The sequence below is a fragment of the Phyllobates terribilis genome, unplaced genomic scaffold (assembly GCF_046119375.1).
Source record: "Phyllobates terribilis strain yellow unplaced genomic scaffold, ASM4611937v1 Scaffold_3__8_contigs__length_932513732, whole genome shotgun sequence".
Classification (NCBI taxonomy): domain Eukaryota; kingdom Metazoa; phylum Chordata; class Amphibia; order Anura; family Dendrobatidae; genus Phyllobates; species Phyllobates terribilis.
In genome coordinates this window covers 14,451,863-14,475,063 of record NW_027362763.1, presented here as the reverse complement: position 1 = coordinate 14,475,063, position 23,201 = coordinate 14,451,863, and positions in this window count along the sequence as shown.

Sequence of the window (23,201 nt, the reverse complement as noted above, 5' to 3'; positions counted from 1 at the left end):
CCCCTCCTCCATCTCCTGGTGATAATATAATGACCTCCCCCTCCCCCATCACCTGGTGATAATATAATGACCTCCCCCTCCCCCATCACCTGGTGATAATATAATATAATGACCTCCCCCTTCTCCATCTCCAGCTGATAATATAATATAATGACCTCCTCCATCACCTGGTGATAATATAATATAATGTCCCCCCCCCTCTCCCATCACCTGGTGATAATATAATATAATGTCCTCCCCCATCACCTGGTGATAATATAATATAATGACCTCCCCCTCCTTTATCTCCTGGTGATAATATAATATAATGTCCTCCCCCTCCTCCATCACCTGGTGATAATATAATATAATGCCCTCCCCCTCCTCCATCTCCTGGTGATAATATAATGACCTCCCCCTCCCCCATCACCTGGTGATAATATAATGACCTCCCCCTCCCCCATCACCTGGTGATATTATAATATAATGAACTCCCCCTCCTCCATCACCTGGTGATAATATAATATAATGTCCTCCCCCTCCCCCATCACCTGGTGATAATATAATATAATGACCTCCCCCTCCTCCATCTCCTGGTGATAACATAATATAATGTCCTCCCCCTCCTCCATCACCTGGTGATAATATAATATAATGACCTCCCCCTCCTCCATCACCTGGTGATAATATAATATAATGACATCCCCCTCCTCCATCACCTGGTGATAATATAATATAATGACCTCCCCCTCCTCCATCACCTGGTGATAATATAATATAATGACCTCCCCCTCCTCCATCACCTGGTGATAATATAATATAATGACCTCCCCCTCCCCCATCTCCTGGTGATAATATAATATAATGACCTCCCCCTCCTCCATCACCTGGTGATAATATAATATAATGACCTCCCCCTCCTCCATCTCCTGGTGATAATATAATATAATGACCTCCCCCTCCTCCATCACCTGGTGATAATATAATATAATGACCTCCCCCTCCTCCATCTCCTGGTGATAATATAATATAATGTCCTCCCCCTCCTCCATCTCCTGGTGATAACATAATATAATGACCTCCCCCTCCTCTATCTCCTGGTGATAATATAATATAATGTCCTCCCCCTCCTCCATCTCCTGGTGATAACATAATATAATGACCTCCCCCTCCTCCATCTCCTGGTGATAATATAATATAATGACCTCCCCCTCCTCCATCTCCTGGTGATAACATAATATAATGACCTCCCCTCCTCCATCTCCTGGTGATAATATAATATAATGACCTCCCCCTCCTCCATCACCTGGTGATAATATAATATAATAACCTCCCCTCCTCCATCTCCTGGTGATAATATAATATAATGACCTCCCCCTCCTCCATCTCCTGGTGATAATGACGCGCCCCCTGGGACATATTCCTTTTTGAGGGGAATACCCGGCACCGGATCAGATGGGGGGGGTTGTAGTCTCCGAGCGGCTGTGACCCGGTCCCGTGCCCAGGGCGTCAAGCTCAGGGTTATGTGGCAGTCTTTACTGATGTTATTAAAGTTCGTTGTGTCGACTACGCCACCCGTTGTGATGCGGTCACTGTGGCCGCCGCTGCAGCAGGGTCCGCTGAGGCTGATGGTGGATGCGCAGCTTGGTGGGATAACCCCCAACGGGAGGGGTATAGCCTCAGAGGGGACAGGCGCAGAGGATGGGGGTTGTGGTGGTGCGGTGCAGCCGGTAATGATGACAGACTCGGGTAGTGCAGTTAAGGGTCTTTACTTACTGCAGATGTTCCTGGTCACTCTAGCTCCAAGTGACCTCCCGAGCCGTGCTGCGTCCACCAGGTCCTGGATCCGGCCAACCCCCAAACAAGTCCGGAGCGTGGCCCTGAGCTCTCCCTCTGTCCTTACTTCAGCCGTCCCCACCAGTGATTCACCTAAGTCCAGCTCCCTCGGGCCTTCTGTTGGGCAACCTTTGGCCTTAGGTTCCCTGACCCTTCCTGTGGTGTGCCTTCAGGGTGAATGTAGTGGGTGACCGTGACAGACACTGCCCACGGTCTCCGGTCTCTGGCTGGGGAATGTCTTTGCCCCCACCAGCTTGGGTTCCGGTACCCTCTTGCTGACTCCTCACCCGGCGCTCTAATTTGGGTTCTTGGGTCCCTTCAGTCTTCCCCCTCTGGGTACTCCTTCTTTACTCCACTCTCTCTCCAGGGCTGCTGTTTCCTGCTCTCTGCATCTGACTTGTCCTCTGCAGCTAACTGACTGACCCTGATTCTAAGTTGGTGCCCTCCTTATATATCCCTCTATGTGTGAGCTCAGGTGACCAGCACCCAATGAGCTCCTATCACTACCCAGACTGCTCCCCCTATCTGCCCCTACACTACATGGGATGTTCCTCCCCCCTCCCACTCCAGCCAGGAACAGGCTCGGTCGCACCTGCACATTTCTAAGTGGGAGTGCCGTCGGCCTGCTCCTCTGGAATGGGATGTATGTAGTGCATGCAGTCTATCTGAGCTCAGTTCCACACTCCATCCTTACCCGGGAGTGGAATATCACACCTCTGGGTTGAGGTGCAATACTCCTGTAGCAGCCGAATCCTCAGGGTGCTACATTCCCCCCTGGTAAACCACAGCACGTCCTCGGGCTGCAAAGACAAAAACACCAAAACATACAAATTTTTATAAACATATAAAACATATAAAATATTATATATATATAACTTTTTCATATAGACATCATTATAACATTCTCGTCGTCTCTTTCTTTCTTCCTCCTCTGGTCACCGTGCAACTCGTGACCAGGTAAAGTGCGACAGTCTTTTGATAAGCAGTTTCTCATAAAACCAGTAGGGGGCGCCTTAGGAAGCGCAACTATGTACAGGGAAGTTTTGGCCGTTCTCAGTCCCCGGCCAAGTAAAGGGAATGGGATGGCTGCTCACAGTCCTCAGCCTGGTTTGGGTAGGGGACACACGGGTTAAACTGTTCACTGGTCCCAACGGGGACTAAACTTTAAAGCAGCCACGGTTACTTGTGTACCCCGACGGGTAACTATTTACATCTCCTTTGTACTATTTCAGTCATAGTACCTTCTAGCCTTGAACCCGTCCGGGTCTTCTGGCTCCTCCTCCCTACACCGCAACTCCTCCTCTGTCAGGCGATGCACGTGGAGGGCGTAAGGTCCCTTGGCACACTTGTGCCGGGTGAACGTTACCTCGTCACCGACGTAGAGGTCACGGCCTTTGTGACCCTCTGGCAGGTGGGACTCGACGTCCCGTCGGGTAACGAAGACGTCACCCATGGTGTTCCGGTCCTTTATGAAGCCCCACCCATGCTGCGCATTAAACTTTATTACCGTCCCGATGGTACGGGGACGATCTGCTGCATAGGGGTCCCTTCTGGTCCGACTCTTTTGCTCCGCGCTGCGGGTCCGGGCCCATTGCTCTCTGGCCCGCCTCTCCTCCCGCTCTCTCTTGAACTCTGCCAGCTGTTGACGGCAACACTCGGTACGCTCTGCTGCAGCTGCCCGAGTCTCTCCGGTGAACCCCATCAAATCTTCTCCCGTGGGGTCCCACACGAACTGGGCTTCCTCGAGTGGAGGCGAGACCCGAGTCACGGGCTTTGGAGCCGGGATCAGGGGCTCACACAGGGGACCTAACTTCTTTTGTCGCTCCAGTTCCAAGAATTCTTTGGGCCAGATGAAGGGCCGCCCGTCCGGCCACGCTAGCTGGCTGAAGGGGTCCTCTCCCAGACTTGGCACCCTTGATGTTACGGGTGCGGGCGCGATGGTGGGGGCGCCCAGGTTGCCCAGGCCTTGCGGCCAGGCCTGGGGCATCTGGAAGGTAAATGGAACTGTTAACACGGCGGCACCCTGGGCCACCTGGCCTTGCGACCAGGCCGGAGGCTCCGCGGAGGTAGATGGCTCTGCTGGGGATGCGGCGCCCGGAAACGCTAGGCCTTGCGACCAGGCCGGAGGCTTCCCTTCCTTCGCCACGCTCCGGGTCACGACGCGTGACGTCACTGGGGTCGCGACGGCGGCTTCCGGTCGGGGCCTAGTCGGTGGCGGTGTCATGGCGGTCTCGGGTACGGCAGGGGGACTTTCGGGCTCTGCGACGGGGAGCTGGGGCAGGTGGGTGGTCTTCCGGTATGGGGTATAGGCGTCCCCCTTACCTGCTGCCATACGTCTCGCTCCCTCTTCTGCGCCGTCTCCGGCCTTGGGTCCTCCCGCGTCATCCGCAGAGGTAGTCGGTGTCTTCTTCCAAGGGAGCGGGTTCCGTGGACGGATTCCAGCTTGCTGGGCCATCTCCCGGCCCCACTCCGCCAGGATCTCCCTCTGCACTCGGGCCATCCTTCCCGCGAGGCCCTCCAGGGCACTCCGCGCGCACTCCCGATCTCGGGGAAGCTGCGCCAGGATCTCCGCTAGGCCTAGCGGGGTTGTTGACTCTAGCAGGCTCCTGACCATCGGGTCGGTGCTGCTCTGCTCGGCTTCCGGCAGGCTCCTGGCCAGCGGGCCGGTGCTGCTCTGCTCTCCTCCTTCTTCCTTCTGCAGGCTCCTGGCCAGCGGGCCGGTGCTGCTCTGCTGCCGCTCCATTCCCGGGTCTACTCTTCCTCTTCTCGACTCCGGGTGCTCTCGCTCTGGACACCTTGCCTCCGGGTGCGCTCGTTCTAGACTGCTCCAAGCGACACCCATCTTTTCTCTTTTCTTTCGTCTCCTCCCCCTCCGAGGGCGGTCCCGGGGCAACTCGGTGACTGTCAGCTCCAGGGGTAGTTCTTTCACGCTGACTGACACCTCCAGCATCACAGTCTCTGTTGGTGGGGGCGGTTTCCACTTTTGGCGCCATTTTCTGTCCCGGCCCACGATGGGAGGTGGCCTCTTGCCCTCCTTTGGCACGCCCATAATGGCGTCCGCTGCTCTTCCAAGGCGGGAAATCTGCGGTTTTGGCGGGAATCGCTTCCCAGTGGCGGGAAACTCTGCAGATGGCGGGAACAAGCTGGAAATGGCGGACAATCGGCGGGAAACGACTGGTGATGGAGTCCGATGGCGTGGACCCTCCGGAACCGGCAGGAGTCTTCTTTCTGAGGTAAACTTGCACTTTTCTTCAGGCACGCAGTACCCGGGTGTTGCGGGCACGTAATCCTGCCGACTACGCCAAAGTTGACGCGCCCCCTGGGACATATTCCTTTTTGAGGGGAATACCCGGCACCGGATCAGATGGGGGGGGTTGTAGTCTCCGAGCGGCTGTGACCCGGTCCCGTGCCCAGGGCGTCAAGCTCAGGGTTATGTGGCAGTCTTTACTGATGTTATTAAAGTTCGTTGTGTCGACTACGCCACCCGTTGTGATGCGGTCACTGTGGCCGCCGCTGCAGCAGGGTCCGCTGAGGCTGATGGTGGATGCGCAGCTTGGTGGGATAACCCCCAACGGGAGGGGTATAGCCTCAGAGGGGACAGGCGCAGAGGATGGGGGTTGTGGTGGTGCGGTGCAGCCGGTAATGATGACAGACTCGGGTAGTGCAGTTAAGGGTCTTTACTTACTGCAGATGTTCCTGGTCACTCTAGCTCCAAGTGACCTCCCGAGCCGTGCTGCGTCCACCAGGTCCTGGATCCGGCCAACCCCCAAACAAGTCCGGAGCGTGGCCCTGAGCTCTCCCTCTGTCCTTACTTCAGCCGTCCCCACCAGTGATTCACCTAAGTCCAGCTCCCTCGGGCCTTCTGTTGGGCAACCTTTGGCCTTAGGTTCCCTGACCCTTCCTGTGGTGTGCCTTCAGGGTGAATGTAGTGGGTGACCGTGACAGACACTGCCCACGGTCTCCGGTCTCTGGCTGGGGAATGTCTTTGCCCCCACCAGCTTGGGTTCCGGTACCCTCTTGCTGACTCCTCACCCGGCGCTCTAATTTGGGTTCTTGGGTCCCTTCAGTCTTCCCCCTCTGGGTACTCCTTCTTTACTCCACTCTCTCTCTCTCCAGGGCTGCTGTTTCCTGCTCTCTGCATCTGACTTGTCCTCTGCAGCTGACTGACTGACCCTGATTCTAAGTTGGTGCCCTCCTTATATATCCCTCTATGTGTGAGCTCAGGTGACCAGCACCCAATGAGCTCCTATCACTACCCAGACTGCTCCCCCTATCTGCCCCTACACTACATGGGATGTTCCACCCCCCTCCCACTCCAGCCAGGAACAGGCTCGGTCGCACCTGCACATTTCTAAGTGGGAGTGCCGTCGGCCTGCTCCTCTGGAATGGGATGTATGTAGTGCATGCAGTCTATCTGAGCTCAGTTCCACACTCCATCCTTACCCGGGAGTGGAATATCACACCTCTGGGTTGAGGTGCAATACTCCTGTAGCAGCCGAATCCTCAGGGTGCTACAATAACATAATATAATGACCTCCCCCTCCTCCATCTCCTGGTGATAATATAATATAATGACCTCCCCCTCCTCCATCACCTGGTGATAATATAATATAATGACCTCCCCCTCCTCCATCACCTGGTGATAATATAATATAATAACCTCCCCTCCTCCATCTCCTGGTGATAATATAATATAATGACCTCCCCCTCCTCCATCACCTGGTGATAATATAATATAATGACCTCCCCCTCCTCCATCTCCTGGTGATAACATAATATAATGACCTCCCCCTCCTCCATCTCCTGGTGATAATATAATATAATGACCTCCCCCTCCTCCATCACCTGGTGATAATATAATATAATAACCTCCCCTCCTCCATCTCCTGGTGATAATATAATATAATGACCTCCCCCTCCTCCATCACCTGGTGATAATATAATATAATGACCTCCCCCTCCTCCATCACCTGGTGATAATATAATATAATAACCTCCCCTCCTCCATCTCCTGGTGATAATATAATATAATGACCTCCCCCTCCTCCATCACCTGGTGATAATATAATATAATGACCTCCCCCTCCTCCATCACCTGGTGATAACATAATATAATGACCTCCCCTCCTCCATCTCCTGGTGATAATATAATATAATGACCTCCCCCTCCTCCATCACCTGGTGATAATATAATATAATAACCTCCCCTCCTCCATCTCCTGGTGATAATATAATATAATGACCTCCCCCTCCTCCATCTCCTGGTGATAACATAATATAATGACCTCCCCCTCCTCCATCTCCTGGTGATAATATAATATAATGACCTCCCCCTCCTCCATCACCTGGTGATAATATAATATAATGACCTCCCCCTCCTCCATCACCTGGTGATAATATAATATAATAACCTCCCCTCCTCCATCTCCTGGTGATAATATAATATAATGACCTCCCCCTCCTCCATCACCTGGTGATAATATAATATAATGTCCTCCCCCTCCTCCATCTCCTGGTGATAACATAATATAATGACCTCCCCCTCCTCCATCTCCTGGTGATAATATAATATAATGACCTCCCCCTCCTCCATCACCTGGTGATAATATAATATAATAACCTCCCCTCCTCCATCTCCTGGTGATAATATAATATAATGACCTCCCCCTCCTCCATCACCTGGTGATAATATAATATAATGACCTCCCCCTCCTCCATCTCCTTGTGATAATATAATATAATGACCTCCCCCTCCCCCATCACCTGGTGATAATATAATATAATGTCCTCCCCCTCCTCCATCACCTGGTGATAATATAATATAATGACCTCCCCCTCCCCCATCACCTGGTGATAATATAATATAATGTCCTCCCCCTCCCCCATCACCTGGTGATAATATAATATAATGTCCTCCCCCTCCCCCATCACCTGGTGATAATATAATGTAACGACCTCCCCCTCCTCGATCACCTGGTGATAATATAATATAACGACCTCCCCCTCCTCCATCACCTGGTGATAATATAATATAACGACCTCCCCCTCCCCCATCACCTGGTGATAATATAATATAATGACCTCCCCCTCCTCCATCACCTGTTGATAATATAATATAACGACCTCCCCCTCTTCCATCTCCTGGTGATAATATAATATAATGACCTCCCCCTCCTCCATCACCTGTTGATAATATAATATAACGACCTCCCCCTCCTCCAACTCCTGGTGATAATATAATATAATGTCCTCCCCCTCCTCCATCACCTGGTGATAATATAATATAATGACCTCCCCCTCCCCCATCTCCTGGTGATAATATAATATAATGTCCTCCCCCTCCTCCATCACCTGGTGATAATATAATATAATGACCTCCCCCTCCTCCATCTCCTAGTGATAATATAATATAATGTCCTCCCCCTCCTCCATCACCTGGTGATAATATAATATAATGACCTCCCCCTCCCCCATCACCTGGTGATAATATAATGTAACGACCTCCCCCTCCTCGATCACCTGGTGATAATATAATATAACGACCTCCCCCTCCTCCATCACCTGGTGATAATATAATATAACGACCTCCCCCTCCCCCATCACCTGGTGATAATATAATATAATGACCTCCCCCTCCTCCATCACCTGTTGATAATATAATATAACGACCTCCCCCTCCTCCAACTCCTGGTGATAATATAATATAATGTCCTCCCCCTCCTCCATCACCTGGTGATAATATAATATAATGACCTCCCCCTCCCCCATCTCCTGGTGATAATATAATATAATGTCCTCCCCCTCCTCCATCACCTGGTGATAATATAATATAATGACCTCCCCCTCCCCCATCTCCTGGTGATAATATAATATAATGACCTCCCCCTCCCCCATCTCCTGGTGATAATATAATATAATGACCTCCCCCTCCTCTATCTCCTGGTGATAATATAATGACCTCCCCCTCTTCCATCTCCTGGTGATAATATAATATAATGACCTCCCCCTCCTCCATCACCTGGTGATAATATAATATAATGACCTCCCCCTTCTCCATCTCCAGCTGATAATATAATATAATGACCTCCCCCTCCTCCATCACCTGGTGATAATATAATATAATGACCTCCCCCTCCTCCATCACCTGGTGATAATATAATATAATGACCTCCCCCTCTTCAATCTCCAGCTGATAATATAATATAATGACCTCCCCCTCCTCCATCACCTTGTGATAATATAATATAATGACCTCCCCCTCCTCCATCACCTGGTGATAATATAATATAATGACCTCCCCCATCTCCTGGTGATAATATAATATAATGACCTCCCCCTCCTCCATCTCCTGGTGATAATATAACATAATAATAACCTTCCCCTCCTCCATCACCTTGTGATAATATAATATAATGACCTCCCCCTCCTCCATCACCTGGTGATAATATAATTACCTCCCCCTCTTCCATCTCCTGGTGATAATATGATATAATGACCCCCCCTCCTCCATCTCCTGGTGATAATATAATATAATGACCTCCCCCTCCTCCATCACCTGGTGATAATATAATATAATGACCTCCCCCTCTTCCATCTCCTGGTCATAATATAATGACCTCCCCCTCCTCCATCACCTGGTGATAATATAATATAATGACCTCCCCCTCCTCCATCTCCTGGTGATAATACCATATAATGACCTCCCCCTCTTCCATCTCCTGGTGATAATATGATATAATGACCCCCCCTCCTCCATCTCCTGGTGATAATATAATATAATGACCTCCCCCTCATCCATCACCTGGTGATAATATAATATAATGACCTCCCCCTCTTCCATCTCCTGGTCATAATATAATGACCTCCCCCTCCTCCATCACCTGGTGATAATATAATATAATGACCTCCCCCTCCTCCATCACCTGGTGATAATATAATATAATGACCTCCCCCTCTTCCATCTCCTGGTCATAATATAATGACCTCCCCCTCATCCATCTCCTGGTGATAATATAATATAATGACATCCCCCTCCTCCATCTACTGGTGATAATATAATATAATGACCTCCCCCTCCTCCATCTCCTGGAGATAATATCATATAATGACATCCCCCTCCTCCATCTACTGGTGATAATATAATATAATGACCTCCCCCTCCTCTATCACCTGGTGATAATATAATATAATGACCTCCCCCTCCTCCATCACCTGGTGATAATATAATATAATGACCTCCCCCTCCTCTATCTCCTGGTGATAATATAATATAATGACCTCCCCCTCCTCCATCACCTGGTGATAATATAATATAATGACCTCCCCCTCCTCTATCTCCTGGTGATAATATAATATAATGACCTCCCCCTCCTCTATCTCCTGGTGATAATATAATATAATGACCCCCCCCCCTCCTTTATCTCCTGGCGATAATATAATATAATGACCTCCCCCTCCTCCATCACCTGGTGATAATATAATATAATGACCTCCCCCTCCTCTATCTCCTGGTGATAATATAATATAATGACCCCCCCTCCTCCATGTCCTGGTGATAATATAATATAATGACCTCCCCCTCCTCCATCACCTGGTGATAATATAATATAATGACCTCCCCCTCCTCTATCTCCTGGTGATAATATAATATAATGACCTCCCCCTCCTCTATCTCCTGGTGATAATATAATATAATGACCCCCCCTCCTCTATCTCCTGGTGATAATATAATATAATGACCCCCCCTCCTCCATGTCCTGGTGATAATATAATATAATGACCTCCCCCTCCTCCATCACCTGGTGATAATATAATATAATGACCTCCCCCTTCTCTATCTCCTGGTGATAATATAATATAATGACCTCCCCCTCCTCTATCTCCTGGTGATAATATAATATAATGACCCCCCCTCCTCTATCTCCTGGTGATAATATAATATAATGACCCCCCCTCCTCTATCTCCTGGTGATAATATAATATAATGACCCCCCCCCTCCTTTATCTCCTGGTGATAATATAATATAATGACCTCCCCCTCCTCTATCTCCTGGTGATAATATAATATAATGACCCCCCCTCCCCCATCACCTGGTGATAATATAATGTAATGACCTCCCCCTCCTCCATCACCTGGTGATAATATAATATAATGACCTCCCCCTTCTCTATCTCCTGGTGATAATATAATATAATGACCTCCCCCTCCTCTATCTCCTGGTGATAATATAATATAATGACCTCCCCCTCCTCCATCACCTGGTGATAATATAATATAATGACCCCCCCCTCCTCTATCTCCTGGTGATAATATAATATAATGACCTCCCCCTCCTCCATCACCTGGTGATAATATAATATAATGACCTCCCCCTCCTCCATCTCCTGGTGATAATATAATATAATGACCTCCCCCTCCCCCATCACCTGGTGATAATATAATATAATGACCTCCCCCTCCTCCATCTCCTGGTGATAATATAATATAATGACCTCTCCCTCCTCCATCTCCTGGTGATAATATAATATTATGACCTCCCCCTCCTCTATCTCCTGGTGATAATATAATATAATGACCTCCCCCTCCTCCATCTCCTGGTGATAATATAATATAATGACCTCCCCCTCCTCCATCTCCTGGTGATAATATAATATAATGACCTCCCCCTCCCCCATCACCTGGTGATAATATAATATAATGACCTCTCCCTCCTCCATCTCCTGGTGATAATATAATATTATGACCTCCCCCTCCTCTATCTCCTGGTGATAATATAATATAATGACCTCCCCCTCCTCCATCTCCTGGTGATAATATAATATAATGACCTCCCCCTCCTCCATCTCCTGGTGATAATATAATATAATGACCTCCCCCTCCTCCATCTCCTGGTGATAATATAATATAATGACCTCCCCCTCCTCCATCACCTGGTGATAATATAATATAATGACCTCCCCCTCCTCCATCTCCTGGTGATAATATAATATAATGACCTCCCCCTCCTCCTTCTCCTGGTGATAATATAATATAATGACCTCCACTTCCTCCATCTCCTGGTGATAAAATAATATAATGACCTCCCCCTCCTCTATCTCCTGGTGATAATATAATATAATGACATCCCCCTCCTCCATCTCCTGGTGATAATATAATATAATGACCTCCCCCTCCTCCATCTCCTGGTGATAATATAATATAATGACCTCCCCCTCCTCCATCTCCTGGTGATAATATAATATAATGACCTCCCCCTCCTCCATCACCTGGTGATAATATAATATAATGACCTCCCCCTCCTCCATCTCCTGGTGATAATATAATATAATGACATCCCCCTCCTCCATCTCCTGGTGATAATATAATATAATGACCTCCCCCTCCTCCATCTCCTGGTGATAATATAATATAATGACCTCCCCCTCCTCCATCACCTGGTGATAATATAATATAATGACCTCCCCCTCCTCCATCTCCTGGTGATAATATAATATAATGACCTCCCCCTCCTCCATCACCTGGTGATAATATAATATAATGACCTCCCCCTCCTCCATCACCTGGTGATAATATAATATAATGACCTCCCCCTCCTCCATCTCCTGGTGATAATATAATATAATGACCTCCCCCTCCTCCATCACCTGGTGATAATATAATATAATGACCTCCCCCTCCTCCATCACCTGGCGATAATATAATATAATGACCTCCCCCTCCTCCATCACCTTGTGATAATATAATATAATGACCTCCCCCTCCCCCATCACCTCGTGATAATGTAATATAATGACCTCCCCCTCCTCCATCTCCTGGTGATAATATAATATAATGACCTCCCCCTCCTCCATCTCCTCGTGATAATATAATATAATGACCTCCCCCTCCTCCATCACCTTGTGATAATATAATATAATGACCTCCCCCTCTTCCATCTCCTGGTGATAATATAATATAATGACCTCCCCCTCCTCCATCACCTGGTGATAATATAATATAATGACCTCCCCCTCCTCCATCTCCTGGTGATAATATAATATAATGACCTCCCCCTCCTCCATCTCCTCGTGATAATATAATATAATGACCTCCCCCTCCTCCATCACCTGGTGATAATATAATATAATGACCTCCCCCTCCTCCATCTCCTGGTGATAATATAATATAATGACCTCCCCCTCCTCCATCACCTGGTGATAATATAATATAATGACCTCCCCCTCCTCCATCACCTGGTGATAATATAATATAATGACCTCCCCCTCCTCCATCACCTGGTGATAATATAATATAATGACCTCCCCCTCCTCCATCACCTGGTGATAATATAATATAATGACCTCCCCCTCCTCCATCTCCTGGTGATAATATAATATAATGACCTCCCCCTCCACCATCTCCTGGTTATTATATAATATAATGACCTCACCCTCCTCCATCTCCTGGTGATAATATAATATAATGACCCCCCCTCCTCTATCTCCTGGTGATAATATAATATAATGACCTCCCCCTCCTCCATCTCCTAGTGATAATATAATATAATGTCCTCCTCCTCCTCCATCACCTGGTGATAATATAATATAATGACCTCCCCCTCCTCCATCACCTGGTGATAATATAATATAATGACCTCCCCCTCCTCCATCTCCTGGTGATAATATAATATAATGACCTCCCCCTCCTCCTTCTCCTGGTGATAATATAATATAATGACCTCCCCTTCCTCCATCTGCTGGTGATAATATAATATAATGACCTCCCCCTCCTCCATCTCCTGGTGATAATATAATATAATGACATCCCCCTCCTCCATCTCCTGGTGATAATATAATATAATGACCTCCCCCTCCTCCATCTCCTGGAGATAATATAATATAATGTCCTCCCCCTCCTCCATCTCCTGGAGATAATATAATATAATGACCTCCCCCTCCTCCATCTCCTGGTGATAATATAATATAATGACCTCCCCTCCTCCATCACCTGGTGATAATATAATATCATGACCTCCCCTCCTCCATCTCCTGGTGATAATATAATATAATGACCTCCCCCTCCTCCATCACCTGGTGATAATATAATATAATGACCTCCCCCTCCTCCATCTCCTGGTGATAATATAATATAATGACCTCCCCCTCCTCCATCTCCTGGTGATAATATAATATAATGACCTCCCCCTCCTCCATCACCTGGTGATAATATAATATAATGACCTCCCCTCCTCCATCTCCTGGTGATAATATCATATAATGACCTCCCCCTCCTCCATCTCCTGGTGATAATATAATATAATGACCTCCCCCTCCTCCATCTACTGGTGATAATATAATATAATGACCTCCCCCTCCTCCATCACCTGGTGATAATATAATATAATGACCCCCCCTCTTCCATCTCCTGGAGATAATATAATATAATGACCTCCCCCTCCTCCATCTCCTGGTGATAATATAATATAATGACCTCCCCCTCTTCCATCTCCTGGAGATAATATAATATAATGACCTCCCCCTCCTCCATCTCCTGGTGATAATATAATATAATGACTTCCCCCTCCTCCATCTCCTTGTGATAATATAATATAATGACCTCCCCCTCCTCCTTCTCCTGGAGATAATATAATATAATGACCCCCCCCTCTTCCATCTCCTGGTGATAATATAATATAATGTCCTCCCCCTCCTCCATCACCTGGTGATAATATAATATAATGACCTCCCCCTCCTCCATCACCTGGTGATAATATAATATAATGACCTCCCCCTCCTCCATCTCCTGGTGATAATATAATATAATGACTTCCCCCTCCTCCATCTCCTGGTGATAATATAATATAATGACCTCCCCCTCCTCCATCACCTGGTGATAATATAATATAATGACCTCCCCCTCCTCCATCTCCTGGTGATAATATAATATAATGACCTCCCCCTCTTCCATCTCCTGGTGATAATATAATATAATGACCTCCCCCTCCTCCATCACCTGGTGATAATATCATATAATGACCTCCCCCTCCTCCATCTCCTGGTGATAATATAATATAATGACCTCCCCCTCCTCCATCACCTGGTGATAATATAATATAATGACCTCCCCCTCCTCCATCACCTGGTGATAATATAATATAATGACCTCCCCCTCCTCCATCTCCTCGTGATAATATAACATAATAATAACCTCCCCCTCCTCCATCACCTTGTGATAATATAATATAATGACCTCCCCCTCCTCCATCACCTGGTGATAATATCATATAATGACCTCCCCCTCCTCCATCTCCTGGTGATAATATAATATAATGACCTCCCCCTCCTCCATCACCTGGTGATAATATAATATAATGACCTCCCTCTCCTCCATCACCTGGTGATAATATCATATAATGACCTCCCCCTCCTCCATCTCCTGGTGATAATATCATATAATGACCTCCCCCTCCTCCATCTCCTGGTGATAATATAATATAATGACCTCTCCCTCCTCCATCTCCTGGTGATAATATAATATAATGACCTCCCCCTCCTCCATCTCCTGGTGATAATATAATATAATGACCTCCCCCTCCTCCATCACCTGGTGATAATATAATATAATGACCTCCCCCTCCTCCATCACCTGGTGATAATATAATATAATGACCTCCCCCTCCTCCTTCTCCTGGTGATAATATAATATAATGACCTCCCCTTCCTCCATCTGCTGGTGATAATATAATATAATGACCTCCCCCTCCTCTATCTCCTGGTGATAATATAATATAATGACCTCCCCCTCCTCCATCTCCTGGTGATAATATAATATAATGACCTCCCCCTCCTCCATCACCTGGTGATAATATAATATAATGACCTCCCCCTCCTCCATCTCCTGGTGATAATATAATATAATGACCTCCCCCTCCTCCATCACCTGGTGATAATATAATATAATGACCTCCCCCTCCTCCATCTCCTGGTGATAATATAATATAATGACCTCCCCCTCCTCCATCACCTGGTGATAATATAATATAATGACCTCCCCCTCCTCCATCACCTGGCGATAATATAATATAATGACCTCCCCCTCCTCCATCACCTTGTGATAATATAATATAATGACCTCCCCCTCCTCCATCTCCTGGTGATAATATAATATAATGACCTCCCCCTCCACCATCTCCTGGTGATTATATAATATAATGACTTCACCCTCCTCCATCTCCTGGTGATAATATAATATAATGACCTCCCCCTCCTCCATCACCTGGTGATAATATAATATAATGACCTCCCCCTCCTCCATCACCTGGTGATAATATAATATAATGACCTCCCCCTCCACCATCTCCTGGTGATTATATAATATAATGACTTCACCCTCCTCCATCTCCTGGTGATAATATAATATAATGACCTCCCCCTCCTCCATCACCTGGTGATAATATAATATAATGATCTCCCCCTCCTCCATCTCCTGGTGATAATATAATATAATGACCTCCCCCTCTTCCATCTCCTGGTGATAATATAATATAATGACATCCCCCTCCTCCATCACCTGGTGATAATATAATATAATGACCTACCCCTCCTCCATCACCTGGTCATAATATAATATAATGACCTCCCCCTCCTTTATCTCCTGGTGATAATATAATATAATGACCTCCCCCTCCTCCATCTCCTGGTGATAATATAATATAATGACCTCCCCCTCTTCCATCTCCTGGTGATAATATAATATAATGACCTCCCCCTCCTCCATCTCCTGGTGATAATATAATATAATGACCTCCCCCTCCTCCATCACCTGGTGATAATATAATATAATGACCTCCCCCTCCTCCATCACCTGGTGATAATATAATATAATGACCTCCCCCTCCTCCATCTCCTGGTGATAATATAACATAATAATAACCTCCCCCTCCTCCATCACCTTGTGATAATATAATATAATGACCTCCCCCTCCTCCATCACCTGGTGATAATATAATATAATGACCTCCCTCTCCTCCATCACCTGGTGATAATATCATATAATGACCTCCCCCTCCTCCATCTCCTGGTGATAATATCATATAATGACCTCCCCCTCCTCCATCTCCTGGTGATAATATAATATAATGACCTCTCCCTCCTCCATCTCCTGGTGATAATATAATATAATGACCTCCCCCTCCTCCATCTCCTGGTGATAATATAATATAATGACCTCCCCCTCCTCCATCACCTGGTGATAATATAATATAATGACCTCCCCCTCCTCCATCACCTGGTGATAATATAATATAATGACCTCCCCCTCCTCCTTCTCCTGGTGATAATATAATATAATGACCTCCCCTTCCTCCATCTGCTGGTGATAATATAATATAATGACCTCCCCCTCCTCTATCTCCTGGTGATAATATAATATAATGACCTCCCCCTCCTCCATCTCCTGGTGATAATATAATATAATGACCTCCCCCTCCTCCATCACCTGGTGATAATATAATATAATGACCTCCCCCTCCTCCATCTCCTGGTGATAATATAATATAATGACCTCCCCCTCCTCCATCACCTGGTGATAATATAATATAATGACCTCCCCCTCCTCCATCTCCTGGTGATAATATAATATAATGACCTCCCCCTCCTCCATCACCTGGTGATAATATAATATAATGACCTCCCCCTCCTCCATCACCTGGCGATAATATAATATAATGACCTCCCCCTCCTCCATCACCTTGTGATAATATAATATAATGACCTCCCCCTCCTCCATCTCCTGGTGATAATATAATATAATGACCTCCCCCTCCACCATCTCCTGGTGATTATATAATATAATGACTTCACCCTCCTCCATCTCCTGGTGATAATATAATATAATGACCTCCCCCTCCTCCATCACCTCGTGATAATATAATATAATGACCTCCCCCTCCTCCATCACCTGGTGATAATATAATATAATGACCTCCCCCTCCACCATCTCCTGGTGATTATATAATATAATGACTTCACCCTCCTCCATCTCCTGGTGATAATATAATATAATGACCTCCCCCTCCTCCATCACCTGGTGATAATATAATATAATGATCTCCCCCTCCTCCATCTCCTGGTGATAATATAATATAATGACCTCCCCCTCCTCCATCACCTGGTGATAATATAATATAATGATCTCCCCCTCCTCCATCTCCTGGTGATAATATAATATAATGACCTCCCCCTCCTCCATCACCTGGTGATAATATAATATAATGATCTCCCCCTCCTCCATCTCCTGGTGATAATATAATATAATGACATCCCCCTCCTCCATCACCTGGTGATAATATAATATAATGACCTACCCCTCCTCCATCACCAGGTCATAATATAATATAATGACCTCCCCCTCCTTTATCTCCTGGTGATAATATAATATAATGACCTCCCCCTCCTCCATCTCCTGGTGATAATATAATATAATGACCTCCCCCTCTTCCATCTCCTGGTGATAATATAATATAATGACCTCCCCCTCCTCCATCTCCTGGTGATAATATAATATAATGACCTCCCCCTCCTCCATCACCTGGTGATAATATAATATAATGACCTCCCCCTCCTCCATCACCTGGTGATAATATAATATAATGACCTCCCCCTCCTCCATCTCCTGGTGATAATATAACATAATAATAACCTCCCCCTCCTCCATCACCTTGTGATAATATAATATAATGACCTCCCCCTCCTCCATCACCTGGTGATAATATAATATAATGACCTCTCTCTCCTCCATCACCTGGTGATAATATCATATAATGACCTCCCCCTCCTCCATCTCCTGGTGATAATATCATATAATGACCTCTCCCTCCTCCATCTCCTGGTGATAATATAATATAATGACCTCCCCCTCCTCCATCACCTGGTGATAATATAATATAATGACCTCCCCCTCCTCCATCACCTGGTGATAATATAATATAATGACCTCCCCCTCCTCCATCTCCTGGTCATAATATAATGACCTCCCCCTCCTCCATCACCTGGTGATAATATAATATAATAACCTCCCCCTCCTCCATCTCCTGGTGATAATATCATATAATGACCTCCCCCTCCTCCATCTCCTGGTGATAATATAATATAATGACCTCCCCCTCCTCCATCACCTGGTGATAATATAATATAATGACCTCCCCCTCCTCCATCTCCTGGTCATAATATAATGACCTCCCCCTCCTCCATCACCTGGTGATAATATAATATAATGACCTCCCCCTCCTCCATCTCCTGGTGATAATATAATATAATGACCTCCCCCTCCTCCATCTCCTGGTGATAATATAATATAATGACCTCCCCCTCCTCCATCTCCTGGTGATAATATAATATAATGACCTCCCCCTCCTCCATCACCTGGTGATAATATAATATAATGACCTCCCCTCCTCCATCTCCTGGTGATAATATCATATAATGACCTCCCCCTCCTCCATCTCCTGGTGATAATATCATATAATGACCTCCCCCTCCTCCATCACCTGGTGATAATATAATATAATGACCTCCCCTCCTCCATCTCCTGGTGATAATATCATATAATGACCTCCCCCTCCTCCATCTCCTGGTGATAATATCATATAATGACCTCCCCCTCCTCCATCTACTGGTGATAATATAATATAATGACCTCCCCCTCCTCCATCACCTGGTGATAATATAATATAATGACCTCCCCCTCCTCCATCTCCTGGTGATAATATAATATAATGACCTCCCCCTCCTCCTTCTCCTGGTGATAATATAATATAATGACCTCCCCCTCCTCCATCTCCTGGTGATAATATAATATAATGACCTCCCCCTCCTCCATCTCCTGGTGATAATATAATATAATGTCCTCCCCTTCCTCCATCTGCTGGTGATAATATAATATAATGACCTCCCCCTCCTCCATCTCCTGGTGATAATATAATATAATGACATCCCCCTCCTCCATCTCCTGGTGATAATATAATATAATGACCTCCCCCTCCTCCATCACCTGGTGATAATATAATATAATGACCTCCCCCTCCTCCATCACCTGGTGATAATATAATATAATGACCTCCCCCTCCTCCATCTCCTGGTGATAATATAATATAATGACCTCCCCCTCCTCCATCACCTGGTGATAATATAATATAATGACCCCCCCCTCCCCCATCACCTCGTGATAATATAATATAATGACCTCCCCCTCCTCCATCACCTGGTGATAATATAATATAATGACCTCCCCCTCCTCCATCACCTGGTGATAATATAATATAATGACCTCCCCCTCCTCCATCTCCTGGTGATAATATAATATAATGACCTCCCCCTCCACCATCTCCTGGTGATTATATAATATAATGACTTCACCCTCCTCCATCTCCTGGTGATAATATAATATAATGACCTCCCCCTCCTCCATCACCTGGTGATAATATAATATAATGACCTCCCCCTCCTCCATCTCCTGGTGATAATATAATATAATGACCTCCCCCTCCTCCATCTCCTCGTGATAATATAATATAATGACTTCCCCCTCCTCCATCTCCTGGTGATAATATAATATAATGACCTCCCCCTCCTCCATCACCTGGTGATAATATAATATAATGATCTCCCCCTCTTCCATCTCCTGGTGATAATATAATATAATGACCTCCCCCTCCTCCATCACCTGGTGATAATATAATATAATGTCCTCCCCCTCCTCCATCACCTGGTGATAATATAATATAATGACCTCCCCCTCCTCCATCTCCTGGTGATAATATAATATAATGATCTCCCCCTCCTCCATCTCCTGGTGATAATATAATATAATGACCTCCCCCTCTTCCATCTCCTGGTGATAAAATAATATAATGACATCCCCCTCCTCCATCACCTGGTGATAATATAATATAATGACCTACCCCTCCTCCATCACCTGGTCATAATATAATATAATGACCTCCCCCTCCTTTATCTCCTGGTGATAATATAATATAATGACCTCCCCCTCCTCCATCTCCTGGTGATAATATAATATAATGACCTCCCCCTCCTCCATCTCCTGGTGATAATATAATATAATGGCCTCCCCCTCTTCCATCTCCTGGTGATAATATAATATAATGACCTCCCCCTCCTCCATCACCTGGTGATAATATAATATAATGACCTCCCCCTCCTCCATCACCTGGTGATAATATAATATAATGACCTCCCCCTCCTCCATCACCTGGTGATAATATAATATAATGACCTCCCCCTCCTCCATCTCCTGGTGATAATATAACATAATAATAACCTCCCCCTCCTCCATCACCTTGTGATAATATAATATAATGACCTCCCCCTCCTCCATCACCTGGTGATAATATAATATAATGACCTCCCTCTCCTCCATCACCTGGTGATAATATCATATAATGACCTCCCCCTCCTCCATCTCCTGGTGATAATATCATATAATGACCTCTCCCTCCTCCATCTCCTGGTGATAATATAATATAATGACCTCCCCCTCCTCCATCACCTGGTGATAATATAATATAATGACCTCCCCCTCCTCCATCACCTGGTGATAATATAATATAATGACCTCCCCCTCCTCCATCTCCTGGTCATAATATAATGACCTCCCCCTCCTCCATCACCTGGTGATAATATAATATAATGACCTCCCCCTCCTCCATCTCCTGGTGATAATATCATATAATGACCTCCCCCTCCTCCATCTCCTGGTGATAATATAATATAATGACCTCCCCCTCCTCCATCACCTGGTGATAATATAATATAATGACCTCCCCCTTCTCCATCTCCTGGTCATAATATAATGACCTCCCCCTCCTCCATCACCTGGTGATAATATAATATAATGACCTCCCCCTCCTCCATCTCCTGGTGATAATATAATATAATGACCTCCCCCTCCTCCATCTCCTGGTGATAATATAATATAATGACCTCCCCCTCCTCCATCTCCTGGTGATAATATAATATAATGACCTCCCCCTCCTCCATCACCTGGTGATAATATAATATAATGACCTCCCCTCCTCCATCTCCTGGTGATAATATCATATAATGACCTCCCCCTCCTCCATCTCCTGGTGATAATATCATATAATGACCTCCCCCTCCTCCATCACCTGGTGATAATATAATATAATGACCTCCCCTCCTCCATCTCCTGGTGATAATATCATATAATGACCTCCCCCTCCTCCATCTCCTGGTGATAATATCATATAATGACCTCCCCCTCCTCCATCTACTGGTGATAATATAATATAATGACCTCCCCCTCCTCCATCACCTGGTGATAATATAATATAATGACCTCCCCCTCTTCCATCTCCTGGAGATAATTTAATATAATGACCTCCCCCTCCTCCATCACCTGGTGATAATATAATATAATGACCTCCCCCTCCTCCATCTCCTGGTCATAATATAATGACCTCCCCCTCCTCCATCACCTGGTGATAATATAATATAATGACCTCCCCCTCCTCCATCTCCTGGTGATAATATAATATAATGACCTCCCCCTCCTCCATCTCCTGGTGATAATATAATATAATGACCTCCCCCTCCTCCATCACCTGGTGATAATATAATATAATGACCTCCCCTCCTCCATCTCCTGGTGATAATATCATATAATGACCTCCCCCTCCTCCATCTCCTGGTGATAATATCATATAATGACCTCCCCCTCCTCCATCTACTGGTGATAATATAATATAATGACCTCCCCCTCCTCCATCACCTGGTGATAATATAATATAATGACCTCCCCCTCTTCCATCTCCTGGAGATAATATAATATAATGACCTCCCCCTCCTCCATCTCCTGGTGATAATATAATATAATGACTTCCCCCTCCTCCATCTCCTGGTGATAATATAATATAATGACCTCCCCCTCCTCCATCACCTGGTGATAATATAATATAATGTCCTCCCCCTCCTCCATCTCCTGGTGATAATATAATATAATGACCTCCCCCTCTTCCATCTCCTGGTGATAATATAATATAATGTCCTCCCCCTCCTCCATCACCTGGTGATAATATAATATAATGACCTCCCCCTCCTCCATCACCTGGTGATAATATAATATAATGACCTCCCCCTCCTCCATCTCCTGGTGATAATATAATATAATGACTTCCCCCTCCTCCATCTCCTGGTGATAATATAATATAATGACCTCCCCCTCCTCCATCACCTGGTGATAATATAATATAATGACCTCCCCCTCCTCCATCACCTGGTGATAATATAATATAATGACCTCCCCCTCCTCCATCTCCTGGTGATAATATAATATAATGACTTCCCCCTCCTCCATCTCCTGGTGATAATAT